Source organism: Notamacropus eugenii, chromosome 6 (genome assembly GCF_028372415.1).
Source record: "Notamacropus eugenii isolate mMacEug1 chromosome 6, mMacEug1.pri_v2, whole genome shotgun sequence".
NCBI lineage: Eukaryota > Metazoa > Chordata > Mammalia > Diprotodontia > Macropodidae > Notamacropus > Notamacropus eugenii.
In genome coordinates, this window is record NC_092877.1 from 240,163,485 (window position 1) to 240,185,690 (window position 22,206).

Genomic DNA, 22,206 nt, shown 5'->3' on the forward strand with positions numbered 1-22,206 from the left:
TGATAATTTTATTACAGAAGTAAAAGGGATACCTATTATAAAAGAAATAACAATAAGTTAGCATTTTGAATGAAGTCAACTAGTTGGTTTATTGTTGTTTTTTTAAAATAGATAAATGAACTTTAGGTATCAAATGCTGTAAAACTGAAACCTTACTGAAAAAGCATCAGTAGGAGTTCAAACAATACTCAAATCTCAAGAAATATAGAGATTATTATGTAAAAATACAAAATTATTTCAAATGTTTAGGAAAAACAAGAAAAGCAAAACTATAACATTTATAAACATCAACAGAAAGAATAAGTTAATGTTCTTTTTCTCTATTGCATTCTGACATTGAGATTTGATATTAACCTGTATTTCTTTTTCAAATAGCTAAATTACATTAAATTCTAGTGATTTGAAATTCTGTAATTAAAGAGTTATACCTCAATTATTTTTCTGTTATGAAAAATTACTTTATATCTGCATTAAAAATATCAGTCTAAATAATTTCTTAAGTATATTTAAAATCAAAGGTGATACCAAAATAACACTTAACCAACTTTTGAAGCAATGAGGAATTTAACATAATTTGCAACAGAAAAAATAGAGTTGAAGGGATGAAAGCCCTAGGCAAACGCTTATTTTCTCATGTTGTAAGAGGCATTCTATATGCCCCCAAAATGTTGAAAACCACACTGGAAGAACACAGATGAGCAGTTAGTTATATGCTATATTCAGGGAAGTACAAGATAATTTTTGTCTAAGAAAGTGATTTTGTATCTGAGTGTTCCTGTGCATGTATGTGTGAATGTGTGTGTGTATGTATGTGTATGAGAGAGAGAGAGAGAGAGAGAGAGAGAGAGAGAGAGAGAGAGAGAGAGAGAGAGAGAGAGAGAGAGAAATAAACAGGTATTGTGAATGTGTGAACAAACAAGACATATTCATATACTGCTTATGTCCTTATGAGAGAATTCACTAATATGTATTTAAACATTACTCTGAGAAAGTATATTTTTTGAAAGCATGACTAAATAAAACAACTACAAATGATTTTTATTATTCCTTGATCTTGTATTATCCAGTCAGTAAACACTGATTGCAATCCTACTATGTTTCATGAAGGATACTATGTGATATACAGTCATAAATAAGCAATAGTCCCCAGCCTAAAAGATCAGATGATGTAGCAATAATAATAGCCACATGGTTATTCAAAACAAATTCTGTTTTTCACATTTTTCCTCTTCAAAATTTTCATGCTCCAGTCCCAGGGACTTACATTCTAGTTATCTTAGAACTAGATAACAGAGTATAAAGAACATCTGTTGATCATTTCTTAAAAAAAAAATTCCCAAATGAACATTCCCAAGAATGGAACTATTAGTTGCATAAAAGATTCTGTAGATAGCCAAAAAAAAAAGAGTACTAAATTATTGAGGAGTGACAATTCGGACCACATATAATTCAGTAGCCACTGAGATAAGGGATTGGAAAGCATTAAAAGTCATATTCCAGAAGGCAAAGAACATAGTCTTATATCCAAGAATTATCCAGCAAATCTAAATATAATCCTACACACAAAAGAATAAGACCTTAATGGAACAGAAGACTTCCAAGTATTCCTGATTTAAAGACTAAGACTGTGCAGAAACTTTGAAGTTTAAACAAAGGAATTAAGACACAAAAAGTAAACAATAAATGGAGTACTTTAAACTATACCCATTCTAATACAGGTAATTAGATATTTCCCTTATGGGGCCTATCATTATCAAAAGTCATAGAGGGGGTCTAATTTAAAAGGACTAGAAATGATTCTGTTATATCTTGATAATCTTCAAAGAGTACTGGAAACAGAAGAGAGATACTTGGAGAGGTAGGCAGTAAAGAAAGATTCAAGAAAACAAATTCACATAATCAGAGTGGACAAGTAGACATCTATTCAAACAAAGAAGAGAGCTTGGGGTGGGTGACTGACACTTGAGTTTCAATCTATTCTGAAATGGTGAAAAAATGGAAAATTACATGCACTTACATATGCACACTTGCACTTACACCTGCACATTTACACATGTACACATGGGGACAAAAATACATTTTACTAGAAGTGAAATAGGAGGGAAAGGGGAGAGGGGGAAATGGGGAGAGGAATCAGAGGCATGACAGATTAAGAGAAGGAATTAGACTTAAATACAACAAATCATAAGGATTTGCAAAACAGAATTTACAATTCTTTGAGGAATCAAAAATGGACACCCAAGGGATTATCTATTTATTAGAGAATAGATAAACAAGCTATGGTATTTAAATATGATAGAATGCCATCAAATAATAATAATACATACACACACACACACACACACACACACACACACACACATATATGCAGTCAATATCTTTGAAAAAATCTAGGAAGAATCTGAACTAATACAGAGTGAATTAAAAGAAACAGGAAAATGATTTATGTAAATAAATACTTTTTGAAAAATTAGGAACTCTGAACAGTGCATTTATCAGCCATAACTACAGAGGAAAAATAATGAAAAATGACACTTATGTCCTGATGGAGAGATAAAGGACTCAGTGAAGAAGGTAACTATGTATGTGTGCCTACAGGCACATATGTACATGCATGCACAAATATGTGTGTATCTATATCTATGTCACTAATTATTTTGCTTCACCATACATAATTTTTAAAGGGTTTTTGCTTTTATTTAAGTCTCAATCCATTAAAAGGGCTTGGAATAAGAGGAAAAGAGATCAGATATTTGATGAATCACACACATATGCATGTGTGTGGGGTGGGTGTGTATGTAATAAATCTCTTTCCAATAAAAATGTTGGATTTAAGCTGACTGTTGACGAAGACTAGGAAAATCAGGAGGCAGATTGAGTAACAGAGCATTCAAGGAATGGTGGACAACCAGAGAAAAGGTACAATATCAAGATATGGAACGTTGTGTACATATTTGTGTGTGTTTCTCCTTCCTTGATGAAGAAGACCATGTCATCAGAGAAATAATGACATGACTTGCACTTGACTTTGTTTTGAGTGAGGGAGGGCTGTGCAGGTCACCAGCCTCACTTCTCCTCCAGAGCCGTCTGAATCCAGTGACCAGATTTTCATCAGGATGACTGGAGACGACGCAGGATGAGGCAATTGGGGCTAAGTGACTTGCCCAAGGTCACATAGCTAGTGAGTATCAAGTGTCTGAAGTGGGATTTGAACTCAGGTCCTCCTGACTCCTGCACTGGTGCTCTTATCCACCGCAGCACCTAGCTGCCCCAACATTGTGTACAAGGAACATCAAGAAGTTCTATGTTGTTGGATTATAGCATGGAGGAGAATAAAAATAACAATAATAGAAAACTTGGAAGAGGCTTACTTGTGACACATTTTAAGCTGTATAGAGGATTTAATTTTTTTATCCTGGAGGAAATAAGTAAGTGCTTGAATATTTGAACAGAAGGGTCATACGATATACTTCATGAAAATAACTTTGATAGCTGAGTGGAGAAATGATTGGAATAGAAGAATATTTGTTGTTGTTGTTTGTTTTTAAATAATCAAGCTAGGACATGGTAAGCACTTAAATATTTATCCAAATGAAGGCTTCTGATTTGATGTTTTCTCTTTAGAAAATATTGTTGGGGGAGGAGCCAAGATGGCAGAGTTGAAAGATACACATATGCTCGCTCCAAACCCACAGCCCATAAAATACCTGTAAAGAAGAACTCCCAAAAATTTATGGAGCAGCAGAAGACACAGAACAACAGAGTGGAGATTTCTGTTCCAGAGAGACCTGAAAAACTAACAAGAAAGGTCCGTCACCCACTGAACCTGGAGCAGAGCCCAGCCCTGCCTTGGTCCCACACCACCAAGAGGAGCAGATCCGAACAGACTTCGGGGAAAGAATCTCCAGGGTCCTTGCAGCTCCCTCCACCAGCAGGTGCCAAAGGTCAGTGAGAGATTCTTTTCAGCTCTCTGAGAGGGGAGTGGGGTGTCCCCATAACTCAGGCCCCCTTGGGATGCAGCAGAGGAAGCAGCAGCACACAGGGGCTTGCAAAGCAAGCAAGAGCTCAGATACATTGCTGAAGGTCTCCTCATAAATCCACTGAGGGAACTGAATCCCTTGAGCCGGTCCTGCCCCAACCTGAGCACGTGAACTTAATCTCACACTGAATAGCGCCCCCCCCCCCCCCCCCCCCCCGCTGAGAGCCCTGAGGCTGGGGAGCAGCATTTGAATCTCAGCCCCCAAGCACTGGCTGAGCAGATCTGGAGGCGAGGTGGGTGTGGAGAGGACACTCAGAAGTCAAGTAACTGGCTGGGAAAACGCCCAGAAAAGGGGGGAAAAAATAAGACCATGGAAGGTTACTTTTCTGGTAAACAGATATCTCCTCCCTTCCTTTCTGATGAGGAAGAACCATGCTTACCATTAGGGAAAGAAATAGAAACCAAGGCTTTTATATCCCAAACATCCAAAATAAATATTCAATAGCCTCAGGCCATGGAAGAGTTCAAAAAGATTTTGAAAATCAAGCTAGAGAGGTGGAGGAAAAACTAGGAAGAGAAATGAGAGAGATGAAAGAAAAACATGAAAAGCAGGTCCACTCCTTGCTAAAGGAGACCGAAAAAAATGCTGAAGAAAATAACACCTTGAAAAATAGGCTAACTCAATTGGCAAAAGAGGTTCAAAAAACCAATGAGGAGAAAAATGCTTTAAAAAGCAGAATTAGCCAAATTTGAAAGGAGGTTCAAAAGCTCACTGAAGAAAATAGTTCTTTCAAAATTAGAATGGAACAGATGGAGGCTGATGACTTCATGAGAAACCAAGAAATCACAAAACAAAACCAAAAGAATGAAAAAATAGAAGATAATGTGAAATATCTCATTGGAAAATCAACTGACCTGGAAAATAGATCCAGGAGAGACAATTTAAAAATTATAGGACTACCCGAAAGCCATGATCAAAAAAAGAGCCTAGACATCATCTTTCATGAAATTATCAAGGAAAACTGCCCAGTGATTCTAGAACCAGAGGGCAAAATAAGTATTCAAGGAATCCACAGATCACCACCTAAAAGAGATCCCAAAAGAGAAACTCCAAGGAACATTGTGGTCAGATTCCAGAGTTCCCTGGTCAAGGAGAAAATACTGTAAGCATCTAGAAAGAAACAATTCAAGTATTGTGGAAATACAATCAGGATAACACAACATCTAGCAGCTTCTACGTTAAAGGATTCAAGAGTGTGGAATATGACATTCCAGAAGTCAAAGGAACTAGGACTAAAACCAAGAATCACCTACCCAGCAAAACTGAATACAACACTTCAGGGGAAAAAATGGTATTTCAATGAAATCAAGAACTTTCAAGCATTCTTGATGAAAAGGCCAGAGCTGAAAAGAAAATTTGATTTTCAAACACAAGAATGAAGAGAAGCATGAAAAGGTACAGCAAAGAGAAGTTGTAAAGGGCTTACTAAAGTTGAACTGTTTACATTCCTCCATGGAAAGAAAATATTTGTAAGTCTTGAAACTTTTCAGTATCTGGGTAGTGGGTGGGATTACACACCCACCCACACCCACACACAGAGCACAGAGTGAATTGAATACGATGGGATCATATCTTAAAAAAAATGAAATTAAGCAGTGAGAGGAAAATATATTGCAAGGAGAAAGGGAGAAATGGAATGGAGCAAATTATCTTTCATAAAAGAGGGAAGCAAAAGACTTTTTAGTGGAGGAAAAATGAGGGGAGGTGAGAGAACAACATGAAGTTTACTCTCATTACATTCCACTAAAGAAAGGAACAAAATCCACACTCACTTTGGTATGAAAACCTATCTTACAAACAGGAAAGTAGGGGATAAGTTGATAAGCAGGGTGGGGGGGATGATGGAAGGGAGGGCAATGGGAAGAGGGAGCAATTTGAAGTCAACACTCTTGGGGAAGGACAAGATCAAAAGAGAATAGAAGCAATGAGGGGCAGGATAAGATGGAGGGAAATAGAATTAGTCTTACACAACATGACTATTATGGAAGTCATTTACAAAACTACACAGATATGGCCTATATTGAATTGCTTGCCTTCCAAAGGGAATGGGTGGGGAGAGAGGGATGAAGAGAAGTTGGAACTCAAAGTTTTAGGAGCAACTGTCGAGTTCTGTTCTTGCTACTAGGAAATAAGAAATACAGGTAAAGGGGTATAGAAAATTATCTGGCCCTACAGGACATAAGAGAAGATGTGGACAAGGGGAGGGAGAGATGATAGAAGAGAGGGCAGATTGCTGATAGGGACAATTAGAATGCTCGTTGTTTCGGGGTGGGGGGAGGGGACAAATGGGGAGAAAATTTGGAACCCAAAGTTTTGTGAAAATGAATGTTAAATATTGAATAAATAAATTTAAATAAAAGAAAAACAAAAAAAAGAAAAAAAATAGAAAGTATTGGCAACTACATTAGATATTTATAGTGCAAATGTGATTAACCAGGATGTTTAGGGATAGAAGAGACTTAGTTAATCAAATGCTCTCCTCTGCTTAAAGTTAACCAGAATTCCTTTTCCGTTTTAAAACTTTCTTCTGACAAACTCTGTAAAATGCATGAATCTGTCTTCTTTTTTTAGTAAACCCAGCATACTCCATAATTCTGAATCATTCTTTGATGCCTGTGGATCTTCAGTGTCTCAGGATCATCATTCTAAACATCAATACTGATTCAGAAGAACTGTAAAATATGAAGGATGTAAGAGTGTGTACTAAATATGTGCTTACCCCAGAGCATCTCCTTTGGAGTTTTGTTTGGTTATTTTTCACTTTCTCACAGACATGAACATATTTACTTGAGATTTATACCACCACCCCCAAGAGTAAACTGCACACACACACACACACACACACACACAAACAAACATACACACACACAAAATCATGTTAATTGAATACTGAATCAACTGAGGTCTAGCAAAATTCCTATATAAACACTGAGCATCCATGAAAAACATATTCAACATTTATATAGCCCTTTAAGAATAGGAAACACTTTCTAAATACTGTGTCATTTTATCTTCACAACTATTCTGGGAGATGTGTTATTATTTCTCCCCTTTTACAGTGGAGAAACTGAGGCATATATAGGTTGTGTCTCAAGTTTAGATTTACACTCAGATCTTCCTGACTCCAACATTCTGTCACTGAACATATAAATGCTTCTAACATGGATCATTTCAGGACCTATGAATATCTGTGGTCTTTATTTGTGTGAAAAAATAACTTTAATAGGCTTTCTGATATGATAGGTAGTACCTCATACAGTAGAAAAATATCTGTTGAAAACAAAACTGAATGAATATCACAATAACTTTGGGAGAACATTAAAAGATATGGAGGGGAAAGTTAATTTTAAAAATATGAAAGCCTCTGTGAATCAATTGTTTAGTATTGCCTAGTTTAATGCGTGGCACGTGGAGGACACTTAAAATTACTTGTCTATTTCCAAACACAAAGAGGAATACTTTCATAAAAGTCAGAAAAGCCTTTTCTTAAATTGTGAAGTACTAGGAATAAACTATAAAAATGACATTATCTTCACAACATTCAACAAGTAAAAAAGAAAGCAAACTGAGTCAGCTAATGTGATAACTCTATATTTCCTTTTCTTTAAAAAATTAAAAATTTTCAGATTAACTGTTGTACCACATAATCAGCAATCTTATCTTAGAAATGAAAGGCAGATGTAGGGAGTAGGATTCACATCATCCTAGCAGAAGTGATCTTTCTTTTCTCAATTCAAATATTTAAATGTGAGCTGACATGTCAAAAATCCCATAATATATCGTCAAAGAATTGAAACAAACATTGCATCTATTTTGCCTTCTTTTGCAATGTCTTAGCAAACAAGAATCTTACAGTGCTAAGATACATTAGAAGACATAAAGCTCAGATTCCAAATTCCTGCAGGAAGCCTCTCTACTTGAACATGTTCTGTAGCAGGTATCCCCAAAGGTCATTGGAATCATTTGACTACTATTAGACATATATAACTATTTTATCAAAACAATGCAACTTATGTTCTAGAATAACTGACCAATTCAGATACACAGTGGGCTTAGTTTTGTTTTTATATTTATTTAAGTTTTAGATAAATAAATGCCAGGATACCAGGATACATATTACTCTGGGAGTAGGTAATTTAAATATAATTCTCAACAGATTCAAATATGAAAATAAGAAAATAAAATTTTATAGTTTTACTAGAATTATCCATGTGGTTTAAGGTTCATGATACAGTTAAAGAAGATTATGCAAATAAAGTAATACAGCATTGAGTACTGCTGGAAAATACATATTTGTGCAATTGGAGAGAACATAATAAATTCATTTAAAAATCTCCCCATGGTTTTCCAATTCACCAAATAACATGGGAATTTCAAAACTTAGAGTTCTTATTTCATCTTTCAACCAAATCTCTAGACGTTTTATTTTGATATGATTAAATGGTGACAGCTTGAAGATCAGGTCAGAGTCCACAGGGGTGAGAAACCTGTGAACTCCAGGCCACATGAGGCCCTCTAGGTCCTCCCCTATCTTTTGGAAAGATACCAATATGTTATTCTCAAAAATGAACAGTTTTGGGTACAATTTTGGGAGTTCAGAAGGAAATTCTTTTCTCTCAATATTTTTAAGAGTGAAAGCAATATTCTGCTTACACATTAGCTTAGCACCTTCCCAGAAAATATTTAAGCAAAAAAAATCCCTATTACAAATAACAAATATTTAGTACACCCATTTCTCTAATCAAACAGAAGATGGAATATTGTGGTCTTAGTCTATACCAGAAAATACATATGAGAATGAACATTTTTCAAGGAGTGAAGAAGATATTTTTATGAGACATATTGAAATACCCAGCATGCAACATGAGCATACTCAGTACTTTAATGATTAATGGGCACCAAAATGGAAGAATAAAAATAATGGAGGGAAGGAAAGAAAGAAAAAAAAGAAGGAAAGAAGGAACAAAGGAAGAAAAAAAAGAAAGGGATATTGGAATTGTGTATTTACTAAGTGCCCACTGTATGCCAGGTATTTATCTCACTGCTTTAATTCTTGAAGCAGCCTTGGTATATAGGTGCTATTATTATCCTCATCTGACAGCTGAGAAAACTGAGGCATACAAAAATTAAGTGACTTGCCCAGGGATACATAGCTAGTAAGTGTCTAAAACTGGATTTGAATTCAGGTCTTCTTGACTCCAGGTCCAGATCTCTATCCAGTATAGTGGATGGTTACAAAAGACAAAAATCCATTTCATTTTTACCTACAGTTGGCCTTATGTTAGGGCACACTATTTGTTCATCAAAATGAAGCACTTTATATAATAGAATAGCAGACCAATTAATGAAATAACAAGTAGTATCTGAGACCACTACACAAAAGATACATATATCAGCTAACACTTTGTCATTAGGTTGAAACACTAAATTCTGACTTTTCTGAATATGGAAAACATGAATGTGTGATGACCAGAAACAGGTGACATGCTTCCTCAGAGGAAAAACTTCTCTCCTTTTTGTCATTCTTTTTTGGAAATTTCAACAGGAAAAAAGTCTAAGATTAAAGGAGATGGTACAAATACACATGACTAAATTTCTTATTTTCATGCCCTAAATAAAACATCATCTCCTATCCTCTTTTCACTTTTCCTCCTCTCTCCAGAATGTCAGATATCTTAGAATGTGTTTATGTGTGTATACGTGTGGGTGGGTGTTTCTGTATATTTTATTTTCCATCTCCATGGTTAAACTCCATGTATATTATACTCCTGACTGGGTACCCTCTGGTGCCTACACACATGCAAATACTCACACTTTTTCAGCATTTTCTTTTCTCTTTGGATTATAATATCCTTGAGATCAGAGACAGTCCTTGTTTTTTCTTATTTATAGCTCCATCTCCTAGTGCAGTGTCTGGAGTATAGTAGGCATTTTAAAATGTTTATTGATTGTTGACTATCCACAGAGAAGCACTTTTCAACTTGGATTCTGCAAAGGGATTTCTCCATCATAGTGGAAAATGTCATTGATAAGTGTTGTTATCTCCTTGTTTTATGCTTCTCTAAAATTTATGATTAGAGGGCTGTTCTATCCTGTTACTTCTGTTAGGTCTTTCAAGGCTTCCGGAATGGTTTTTATATATGACTGAGAGTTATCTTGTTGAAAAAAGACTTCTTAAGTCTCCATTGTGTTCTACCAACTCAAATACTGGAAGCTCTAGCATGCAGTGGTCACTCCCCACTGTTTTGGCAGACATGTTAAACCAGCTTAAGGGTAACTGGACACCAAGATCATTCCCTGCATCCTAGGTCATTGCCAGTTATCTTGACTTTTTGTCTTGCCTCTGAATTTTGATTTCTCTGGAAGAGAGAGTGAGGCTAGCAACTTTGGGCAATGTTGCCTTGTTTAAATCCCATTCACATTCACCTGAAAGTCAAGGTATCATCTTGAGATGCCCTTAGTCCTCTTCATAAAATAAGAAAGAGTTAGAACAGCAAGGATACTGATGGAGGAGACATGAATGGAGTTGACTTCTTCAATTGAACAGTCAGTTTCTTCACTTATGAACCTAGACTATCCTCTTTCTCAGTAGGAAAGACTTTTTGCAAATTCAAATCTCTAATTTGCTGCGGTGAGAATTTCTTGTCTGAGGCCTTGTAGCAAAGAGGTTGGCTGGAGGTTGACTTAGCTATTTAAATATTGCAGAAGAATCCTCAGAAAGCAGCAGAACTTACCAACATTCAAATTTCTTCTTTGGAACTTAAGTCTTGAAGTTACACACTTGTAAAGATAAAAATAATAATGCAATACTCAGAATTACATTGCTGATTATTTATTATATTTTGCCAACACTTTTCATTGAATATAAAAACCTTGATAACTTTCCACCATCTAAAAATAATGCTTTTCTATAAGGAAAAGTGACTTGCAAATTTTGGGGAGTTTGGGGGACTTCATATGGAACTATGCATATACAGATATACATACATAAATGTATATTGTTTGTATGCACAGACACATATGTAGAAAGATATACAGACACCCACAGATACACACAAACAAAATGTCAAAGCATTCGTTATGTTGTTATCACTCCCTTTTCCTAATGCTTCTACTGACAGCCAAAATTGAAAACCTGCTGAGTTTCCTCAGCATCTGATGTGCAGTAGATACTGTGTGTCAGATTCTGGGCTGCTGTCACAGGTTAGGCAATCGCTGTGAGGGGAATGGAAGAATATAGTCATATCTGTAGACAGCACAGTTCTCTGTGGTCAAAAACATATAGCAAACTGAATAAACCAGGGCTAAAGATTTCCCTTCTGACATCCACTGGACTGCATAAAGTTCTGCCCCTCCCAATCACTTCAGCAAACTTTGCACAGAGTGGCTCTTTTAGAGCTTCCAGGACCTTAGATTTCTAATTATGCAAACAGAATGCTGGGGACTTAGTTCACTGTACCTTGACTGCAAAATAAATAAATTAATTAATGAGATATATAACCATACATAAAATCCGTGTCTTGAAAATACTTGGGAGTTTTAAGACTATGACTACTTGAATGGAAAATAATATGTTTTCTCCTGGGTTTACTATTGATCGGGCAAAATAGTTTGTTTTCAAATCTGGCAAAATTCTCACCTCAATCTAATGACATTCTTTCTAATAAAAGATATAACAGAAAAATACTATACTAAAATAATTTGCTTTGTGACTCCTCTGGTGTACTAAGTGAATAAGAAGTTCATACTGAGAGGCTTGTGGAAAGTTACATTTTAAAAAGACAGACTCTGACCATGCACAGTGACAGGCAGAAGCATATTTTCCAATATCTCAAAAAAAAATGGAGGGTAGTGATAAAGAGCAAATAAGAAAGAAAATAAGCAAAAATCATTTGCAGAATCAAGATTTTTGTCTAAATGCCATGCTGCATGTCAAATATTTACTATTTACTACGATAAATATAGCCTGAATAGGAAAGATTTGTAGAGCATGACCTTGAAATGTCCAAGGGAGGTGTTGCCTCTGTATCATCAAGCAGATTCTTAGGCTAAATATATCTAAAGATTAAAAAAAAATAGGTTACAGTTAGTTCTGTCAAAGGAAGAAAGCAATTGATTGAAGCTCTTAGCTAAGTCTTAGCTCTGGTATCTGAGTTTACCCAGAGGTACCAGTTACTGCAGAGGACAACAAGGAGGTCCCTCCTACATTTGGTGTCAATGTGACCCCTCTGATCAAACTTTCTTTGGGGGTGTTTGAAGGTAATAATAAGAAGTAGAGGCTGAGTGGTATTAGCATATTGAGTTTTAGCTTCACCATAGGTTTTCTTAAGGACCATTCTTTACACCCAAGTCACTATGATTCTCACCCCAGATTGGCCAACAATAGATCCCTGGCCAAATCCTACTTGGTCATTTTTTATGTCTTGATTGGTTTAGAGTGAATGCAAATAGAAGTTGTTTCTGTTTTGGCCAGAAACCCTGAGCGTTTTCCCGTCCCTGGATGATTTCTTCTTTTCTGGACTAAGTTAAAGAGGCCATTCTTTGCCTGATTTTTTAAAAAATCTAGCCTTTATCATTGAATGGGCATTGACTCAATCACACTGAGATAAATTAAAGATCTTAGTTTTAAAAACCCAAGGTCTTCCAAGTATTTTGGGGCTGTCTCCAATATCCCTTATGTGTATCTGGTCACTGGAACCAAATCGCTTTGGAGGAGAAAGTGAGGCTGCTGACTTTGCATAGTCCCTCCTTACTTAAGTCCAATTAATTTGCATATCATGGCTTCACCTCCATGATATCGTGGTCCTCTTCAAGAGCATACAAACAATAGGTAAGCGTAACTTAGGGTTTAGCCATATGGAAAATACATAGTCTCATCTTTCTTGGGGCACATAGAAAAAATTGAGACAAATTTGGTTGACTATTTGGTTTGGCAGACCTCTGAATGGAATATCCTCGGCTGGACACTGAAGAACACTGTGCTTTTATTATTTTAGAATGTAAAATCTTACTGATCTGTTTACTAGAAGAATCATTCCAAGGATTTCTTAGTTGCTTGTTGTCGTTTAATCTCAAAGAAGATCAAAATAACATCATTATGCTACAGTCAAATTTCAATGTGTCCAGTTGTAACTGATCAGACCAGCTGGAGCTTAGAATGCTCTACTACAGGTTGGGCGCAAATAGTGTAAACAATTAGAGTGCATACACTAAATATGTGCATCCTTCATTTCCTTTGATCTGTTTAGTTCTACTTTGCTCATGGAGCATCTTCTCTGATATGGGTATGTCATGCTGAGTGGTCCAGTGCCAGTGTCTCCCATGCTACACAAGCAGGTCCAAAGTTCTTAAGAGAGACCTTGAGAGTATCCTTGTACTGATGGGATGCTTGGGTGCATGTGCTTGGGCCCCAATTCTAAAATCACGTTTCTCTTTAAAAATCACATTTCTCCCTAGTCTCAACATATTATCTCAGGCGGTTTCTCCCCAGTCCAAGGACATAACCTGCTCCAGCAACAGCCATTATCTCCCTTCCTGTTACAGTAGCCAGCTATGCCTATAGTACTTATTAGTATGAACCAACTGCATACCTGACTAAACTGACTGTGCACTGATTCATAATGATATTTGCTACTCACTGAGCAATCATATATATCCTAGACTTACACATTCATATAATCCCTTACATTTATCTTGTGTAATAAGGCATTGATGAGAGCATCCTGTTATTCTTGAGTCAATCCTGTCTGTTAGTTGACTTAGTGATGTTTCAGTATAAAACCACATTTCCAGGTATCCCCCACTTGGACTATTTCCCGATGAACTCTGGGTAAAATACCTGCACAGTAGATACCAAAAGTGCATGTTCCTGCAAGAATTTAACTACTCCCTAATACCATCCCCAAACACCATAGCATATTTGGCACATATTTCCTATAGAAAATCCTATTTAAACTACCTGTACCCCACAAAGGAGGGTATTTCCCCCTACAGCTTCTCTAAGAACTCTTGCCTGCTGAAAAGTGTAATAAATCTTTACCTTGACCCTAACAATGCTTGAGTCTGTGAATTCATTCCAGGTGACCTGCCTCTGGTACTCTGGTCTTTGTGGGGGTCTCACTCCCACTTTCAGACTTAATCAGTACCACTTCTGACCACCCTATGCTTACTTGACCCATGTAAGTTTTCCACAATGTAGTCTTTTGAGCAACTGTGCTTTCTGCATTAGAATAACGTGACCAGCCTATCAGAGTTGTGCTCTCTGAAGCAGAGTCTGAATTCTTGGCAGTTCTAGGAAGGACCGCAGTGTCTGGTGTCTTATCCTGCTATGTGATCTTCAGAAATTTCCTAAGATAATTCAAATGGAAATGATTCTGTTTCCTGGCATAGCACTGGTATACTGTTCAGGTGTCACAGGCGTACTATGATGAGGTCAGAACATTGGCTCTGTGGATTTTCAGTTTGGTAGTCAAATACTTCTTGTCTCCTATACCTTTCTTCAGAGCCTCCCAAACACTGAACTAGCTTTGGTAATGTTTGTGTCAGCCTCATTATCAATGTTTCAAAATTTTCCATTCATGTCAACAAAGTTTTCTCTAATGGATGTAGATATTTAAGTTCATATAGGTGATCTACTCTTCACCTGAACAGGAGAGGTGACTGGTAGGTGAATGCAACAGAGGATGAGAAATGTTGATCACAGTTGCTCCACAATGATTTTTCAGTTTTGTATGTTTGCTTGCTTGCGTTTACAACAGAGTCTCATACTTTATAAAGATACTGGATTATTCTTTTTCTTACCTACTTACCTTATTCAGGTAGTATATATAATCTAAATCCTGAAGAGACTAGGTAGAAAGGCATATTTTGTTACTACATTAATTAAATTTCTCAAATCTATATATCTACATGTATATAGATCTCTATAGATCTACTTCCCTTATGAACTTTAATTCTAGTAGACATAATTCCAGCTTTTTCAGTTTCATATAATTGTTCTTTAAATGAACATATACATTTGTAGTCAACCCCTTCAAATAATTAACTGAGGGATCACTAAGGAAAATATAGTGAAAATTCCCACAAAAATCATCAATATATTTTCAGTGACACAAACAAAATTTTGTAAATATTGCTGTTTTGAGATACACTTGTAGGGATCAAAGGCAAGGTCAGGGAGTAAGCCTAGGCATGCTGCCACAACCCACTGCTTCCCATGGTGGTCAGCCCTCAGAATGATCCATGTGATAGACGTATTCTCATAAAAAGAACTCAGAATCCTCCCACCCCTGCCATAATGTGAGAAACATGATCATTCTAATATTTCACTCATTGTGAAATCAGGAAAGCTCTCATTTTCTTTTAGCCAATTATTTTACATTCCTAGTGAATGGGTCCCTCTTGAATGAAGAGTACATTTGCTTCAGCCAAATATTGGGCTGCTATGCCCTGCTTTCAGTTCTGATTTCCCACTTGTCTCCCTTTAGGCAGCATTCCAGTGTTCACTAAATACTACCCTTTGATTACATCTTCTCATTTCCACATTTCAATCCCCTACCCCCTTTTTCATATACTTTATTTTTTTATATATACTTTAGTCTATTTGTTTGCATCAGATTGCATGAGAGAGGAATTTTTGGTTTCTAAGAGAATTGACAAAAGGTATGAGTTGAAGATAGCCAGGATATCAATGATAAAAGTTCCATTATCTTGAGAAAGGTTCTGGGTTTATGGACCTTCCCTCTCATCCTTTGTGAATGAGACCTGGCCTGGCAGTTCTTTCTGATATACTTTCCAGAACAAAGAAAATAGTAGCTATGCTAATTTCCAGGCTCCAACATTCCCCACCCCCTCCCTTATATAAGTAGTTTTGTCTCTGACATCAGTGTGAAATATAATTTCTGTCTCTATATAACTTCTGTGGAAACAAAATTCAATCATACCTTACACTGCCGGATTTTACAAAACTGATTAAAAAAAATATATTTTTTCCTGTGACTTTGAGACAGTGATTTTTTTTCATGACTTTGTGACCAAGAGGAGTGACAATTCAAAAAGATGTCACATTCTGTTTGGAAATCAAATTTTGTTTATATAACTACATTTTACTAATTTCATATAAACTAACAAAATAATTTCACTTATTAAATATAGATGTATTTTCAGGTTTAAGTAGGCTATTTTAATACTTTATTTCAGAATTGGGGGAAAATAAAATACAGTAAAATAATCTGTTAAATCAAGAGAAAGAAATATATTGCCCATATAACTACTAAGAAGAATTTTGAGATCATTTTAAAAGAGTTCATATAAATCATGCACTATAACTCATTATTTAAAAAGAATGATGAAATGATTCAAAAGCTTATAATACCAGTTTTAATTTAAGACTAAAAGCAATCTCTCCATTTTCTTATAGCACTTTGTCTAGGCTCTTTCTTTTCCTTTCATTATATTATGCAATTTTATCATAATTATTGCATATAAATATTATATATCCTATGAAATTAGAATTTCATGAAGGAAAAGGGCTATTTTTATTATATGATAAGAAATTATAAACATTATAAATACAGAGAAACATGGAAAGATTTACAAGTGGTAATCTGAAGCCAAATAAATAGATACAAGAAAATAATATATACATTGATTGCAACAAATCTGCCCTTAAAGAGAGATATTTGTATTTTGTATGGGCAGAATTTTTCTTTTTATGTCCTTTCATTGGACTGTGAGCTCTTTGAAGGCAGAGACTGAAGTTTGCCTGTCTTTGTATCCCCAGTGTTTAGAATGGTGCCTGGCACATAAAAGTTGTTTGATAAATGCTAGTTGACAGGCTGATGAAAAAAAAAGAAAGAAAAAGAGAAAAGATATTTGCAGAGGTGAGGAGGGTCACAATTATGAAATATTGAATATATTTTTAGACTTTCTTGATGTATTGATCAGTTTTTTTCTGATTTTTTTCTCTTCATCTTTTCTAAATTTTAGTTTCAAAAAATGTACTTTTTGTATGAGATGGCATTTTGGTAAGGAAAAGAAAAAGGGCAGAGATAATAGGAGAAAAATTTAGACAACGGAAAAATAAAAGGTTGCAATAAAATGTATCTTTAGAAGAAAATTATTCATATTCTTTGGCAATTCATTAATTAGGGAATGGTTCTTACTCTTAGAAATTCAAATCTGTTTCTTATATATTTTGAACATGATTTCATTATCTCAGACACTTCTTACAAAGATTTTTTTCCACTTACAGATTTACCTTCTAATCTTAGCTGCATTTTCTTTGTGCAATTAGAAAAATTTAATGTGAGCAAATTTGTCCATTTTATCTTCTGTGATCCTATCTATTCTTTCCTTATTTGTTTGATCATGATCCTTTCTTCCATAGTTAATTGCTTCTTTGCATGTGTGTGCATGTGTACATATACATATATCACACACAGGTATATGTATGTATGCACACATGTATACACACACATATAGATAGATAGATAGATAGATAGATAGATAGATAGATAGATAGATAGATAGATAGACAGATAGATAGTTAGATAGGTATAGATATAGATAGATATAGATACATACGCACACAGCCCCACAGGTGTATACACACCAATATACACAACACATATATCCATTTGCAACGTATCATAAGTTTTCCCAGAAGTTTTGTTGAGTACTTTTGTTTGAATATAGTCTTTAGGGACTGAGCTGAGACCCCTGGGCTTATCAAATAGTAAGCTAAAAGATTATTTTTCTCTTGTATGTTTTTCATCAAGTCTGTTTCAAATTTTTTGAGTAACAAATAATTTTGTTACTCATTTGTAGTATATTTTGAGACCTGGTACTGCTACATTTCCTTTCTTCCCACTTTTATTTCATTATTTTTCTTGACATCCTTGACTTGGATTCCTTCAGATGAATTTAATTGTTATTATTCCAAGAACTAAAAATATTCCTTTGCTGGTTTAATTGGTATGGCACTGAATAAGTGAATTAATGTAGGTACAGTTATTTTTATGATATTAGATGCATGCATTAATGATCCCCATTCAATCTCATCTTCTCCAGTAAATGGCCTTCTCCATAATCTTCTCTCTCACCTATCTTTACTGACTCTCTGTCTACTGTATGCCTCTCTATTTACTACAAACATCCATATCTCCCCCATCCAAAAAGAAAAAAAATTTCACTTAATTTGTCCATTCCTGCTAGGTATCTACTTATTCCATGTCTCTCTTTTGTGGGTAAACTCTTTGAGAAAGCTATCTATAATAAATGTTTCCATTTCTTTTCCTCTCTCAGTTCTCTAGAATCTGCCTTCCTATCTTATTATTCAAATGAAATCACTCTCTCCAAAGTTACCAGTCATTTCTGTATTGGCAAATCTATTGACCTTTAATCAATTCTCATACTTTTTGACCTATCAGTAGCCTTTTGTCAGCCATTCTTTTCTCTTTCATTCTCTTTTCTTGCTGGTTTTAGACTAGGATACTATTTTATCCTTGTGCTGTTATCTCTCTGATCTCCACTTTTCAATCTCCTTTGTTGGATCTTCATCTTGATCATATTTGTTGATAATAAATTACTCTGAAAGCTATGTCCTATGGTGTCCTCTTTTCCTTTTCTCCTACTTCTCTTGGTGATAACCACTCCCATGAATTAAATGATCATCTCTGTGCTGATTATTCTCACTTCTACTTAATCCACCTCTAACTTCTCTCCTAATTTCCAAATTTGTATTTCCACTGCCTAATGAACCTCTTAAACTGGATGTCCCTTAGACATACTAAATTCCACATATTCCAAATTAAAATCATTATCTCCCCCAAACCCCAATCTTCTGTTCCTGTGGCAGCAATTAGCACTTAGGCTCACAGCCTATTTGAGATTTTCAATTCCTCAGTCTACACTTTGATATCTAATACACTGTCAAATACTGTCAGTTTTACATTTGTAACATTCATTGTGTTAGCCTACTTCTCTAATCTCACACTACCAAAACTATGATATAAGCCCTTATCCTTTCATATCTCTACTATTGTAATGACTTTCTAAGGGATCTCTCTCCTTCAAATCTCTCCCCAATTCAGTCATTCTTCCACTTAGCAGTGATCATTGCTTCTCTAAAGTGCAGGTATGACTATATCACCCTATATTCAATAAACTTTAAAGATTTCCTATTTCCTCCAGGATCAAATATAAAATCATTTGTCATCCAAAGTCTTTGATAAACTGGCTCCTTTTTTACTTTTCCATATTTCTTCCATCATATGTTTCCCCTAAACTCATATACAAAGTAATTCATTGATAATGACCTCTTTGCTGCTCCTTACACAAACACTCTAACTTGTTACTCCACACATCTTTGTTTGTTTGTTTGTTTTCTATATCTAGAATTTCTTTTTTCCTTTCTCATCTCCACTACTTCCCTGATTTCCTTCAAATCCCAGCTAAAATTATGCTTACGGCAAGAAGTCTTTCTCAATTTCCCTTAATGCTACATACATTCCCTCAATTGATTATCTCTAATTTTATTTTGTACGTATCTTATATGTACATAATTGTTTGTATTGTGTCCCTCAATTAGATTATGAGTTACTTAAGAGCAAGAACTGTTTGGGTTTGGTTATTTTCATATCTCTGTGTGTGCTTCTCTTTCTTTGTCTCTCTCTCTCTGTGTGTCTCTCTCTTTCGCTCTGTATGTGTATTGCTTCTCTTTTATTTCCCCATTTAGACCACTTCTTGATATGCAGTAGGATCTTAATAAATTCTTATTTAGTGACATAAGGAATACTGAGAAGTGTTTGAATTGTGGAAGAAAAAAATTAAAGCAATTGCTTGTCCAGAAGAACATGTATTTTGAATACCTGGGCATTTAAGAATCAGGATTTAGCAAGAGGTCAGTAGCAGGAATGAGATTTAATTTGGAAAAAGAAGAATATAAAATGAATGTGAATGGATCAGAGAATGACACAGAGACAGTGTCAAGAATATATACTAGACTAGAAAAACAATAAATATAGCCTATGAATGAAATTTTTGTATTCTGCTACATATCTATATTAAACATTTGTTGACCTGTTTTTAGAGTTTCTGTTAGTGTAAATTTAGAGATGTGGAAGGGTATTACTAAGGAATGAAGCTTAGGTGAATTTGACAAGCTTATGACACAAGGGATGTTGGTGCTCATCGAATCTAATGTTTTCATTTTGTAACAAAAGAAACTGAGACCCTGAGAGACAAAGTGATTTTTTCGAGGCCGTATTGCTAACTAAAAACAGAATTGGGACTTGAAATTGGGTTGTCTGATTACAGTGTTATTATCTCGTAATATTACATGGTTGCCATGGTCAAAACTGAAGCAGCAAGTAAGCTCAATAATGATGAAAAATTAAAATTTTGGAAGAGGAGAGGCATCAGTGTTGGTCAAGGAAATTGTGGGAAGATTTGTAGTAAACAATTATTAACTATGAAGTGAAAGTACTGTCAACAGAGGAGAAAGTCCGCTTCTGTCTGCTCTGTCTATGTGTCAGTCTGTTTCTTTTTTTATCTCTATGGGTCTCTCTATTTCCCTCTGCCTATTTTTTGTTCCTCTCTGTGTCTGTGTCTGTCTGTGCCTGTGTCTGTCTGTCTCCCTCTCTCTTTTTTCTACCCCCTCATCAACTCACATAGCTTTAATTATATCCTTTCTTATAATGACTCCAAAATCCACATTTTGATCACTAGTCTTTCTCCTGTCCTCCTTAGTTACCTATTGCATATTCTGAATTAGATGTCACACAGACATTTCAAACTCAACGTCTCAAAAACTAGACTATTTTGTTTACCCTCAATATATGCATAGTTGCTAAATCTTGGCACATTTGCCTCTATAACCTTCTTGTCAAACAACCCCCTCTTTTCACTCAAAAAAAGGCAAAACAAAAACAACACAACATAGATTTAGTTTCTCATCAGTTTTCATTTGCATTAATGAAATAGTGTCTTAAATATTCTCCCTCTTCCCCCTCTATAATCCAACCTTCCCTTAGGTAGGCATTAGCTATTTTTTCTTGCCTAGAATGTACTCTCTCCTTGTCTGTGGTGTTTTTCAGAATACTCAGGTCCTTCAAAATTCAACTTTTTGTTTTTACAATATGCTTCTTTCCCTAAATAGTGCCTTACATCTCTATCATATATTTCATTGAAAACTTTTACTGGATTACCTGATATGTCATCATCTAGCCTTTGAACTAATTTTATGAAGACTAGGGCTCATCAATTTTGTATTTGTATCCATTGTGTCTAGTATACTTTCTGGTATAGAGTAGGAGTTTAAGACATTCATTTGATTGATGGATTTTTGAGATTATGTAGAGACAAGTGCAGCAATATTTGATGAATTTATATGAATAAAAGGAAACTAAAAATTGTAATGACAATGCTATTTTCTTCACTAATTTGTTACTCTAGGATTAAATGATCATAGATTTAGAATTTGAAAAGACAATAATGGCCAACAAATCCAATCCCATCTTTTTACAGAGGAAGACAAAGATCAGAGAGATTAAGCAAATCCTTGCCCATTAATAGAGAGATACCTGTTATCTGTGGCAGGATCCAAATTCAGGTGCTCCTTTTCTCCAAATACAATATTCCACCTAGCACTTAAGTCTAAAATAAGAAATACTTGCTTATTTATTTGAAACATCTATGTTTGGAATACATATATCTGTGCATGTGCATATCCAGGATATCATAGCTAAAAATACCTGTTTCCTCAGGGTATTAGTGACTTAATATTTTAAACAAGCTTCTGGGTTTAACACATTTAGATTTTTACAAAATTAATTTTTGAATTACTGCACAATTTTTTTAAAAAAACAGCAGTATATGCATGGTATCTAGCCACTGGGCAAATTTAAATTGCCCTGTGTTACTAACAATAGCTTACATTTATATAGTACTGTAGAGATTGCAATGTACTTTTCTCCTAACTACCCTATGAGGTATAAAGTGAAAATGTTATTCTCTTCTCCTTGGCACTCACCAATGACAATGAGGAAAATGGGAGTCTGAAATGCTAACTGATTTTCCCATACTTTATTAAGTATCAGAGCCAAGACCCAGAACTAAGCCCAAGTGCTATGGTCTTTTTAGGAAGAAAAATGCATATTGATAGTCA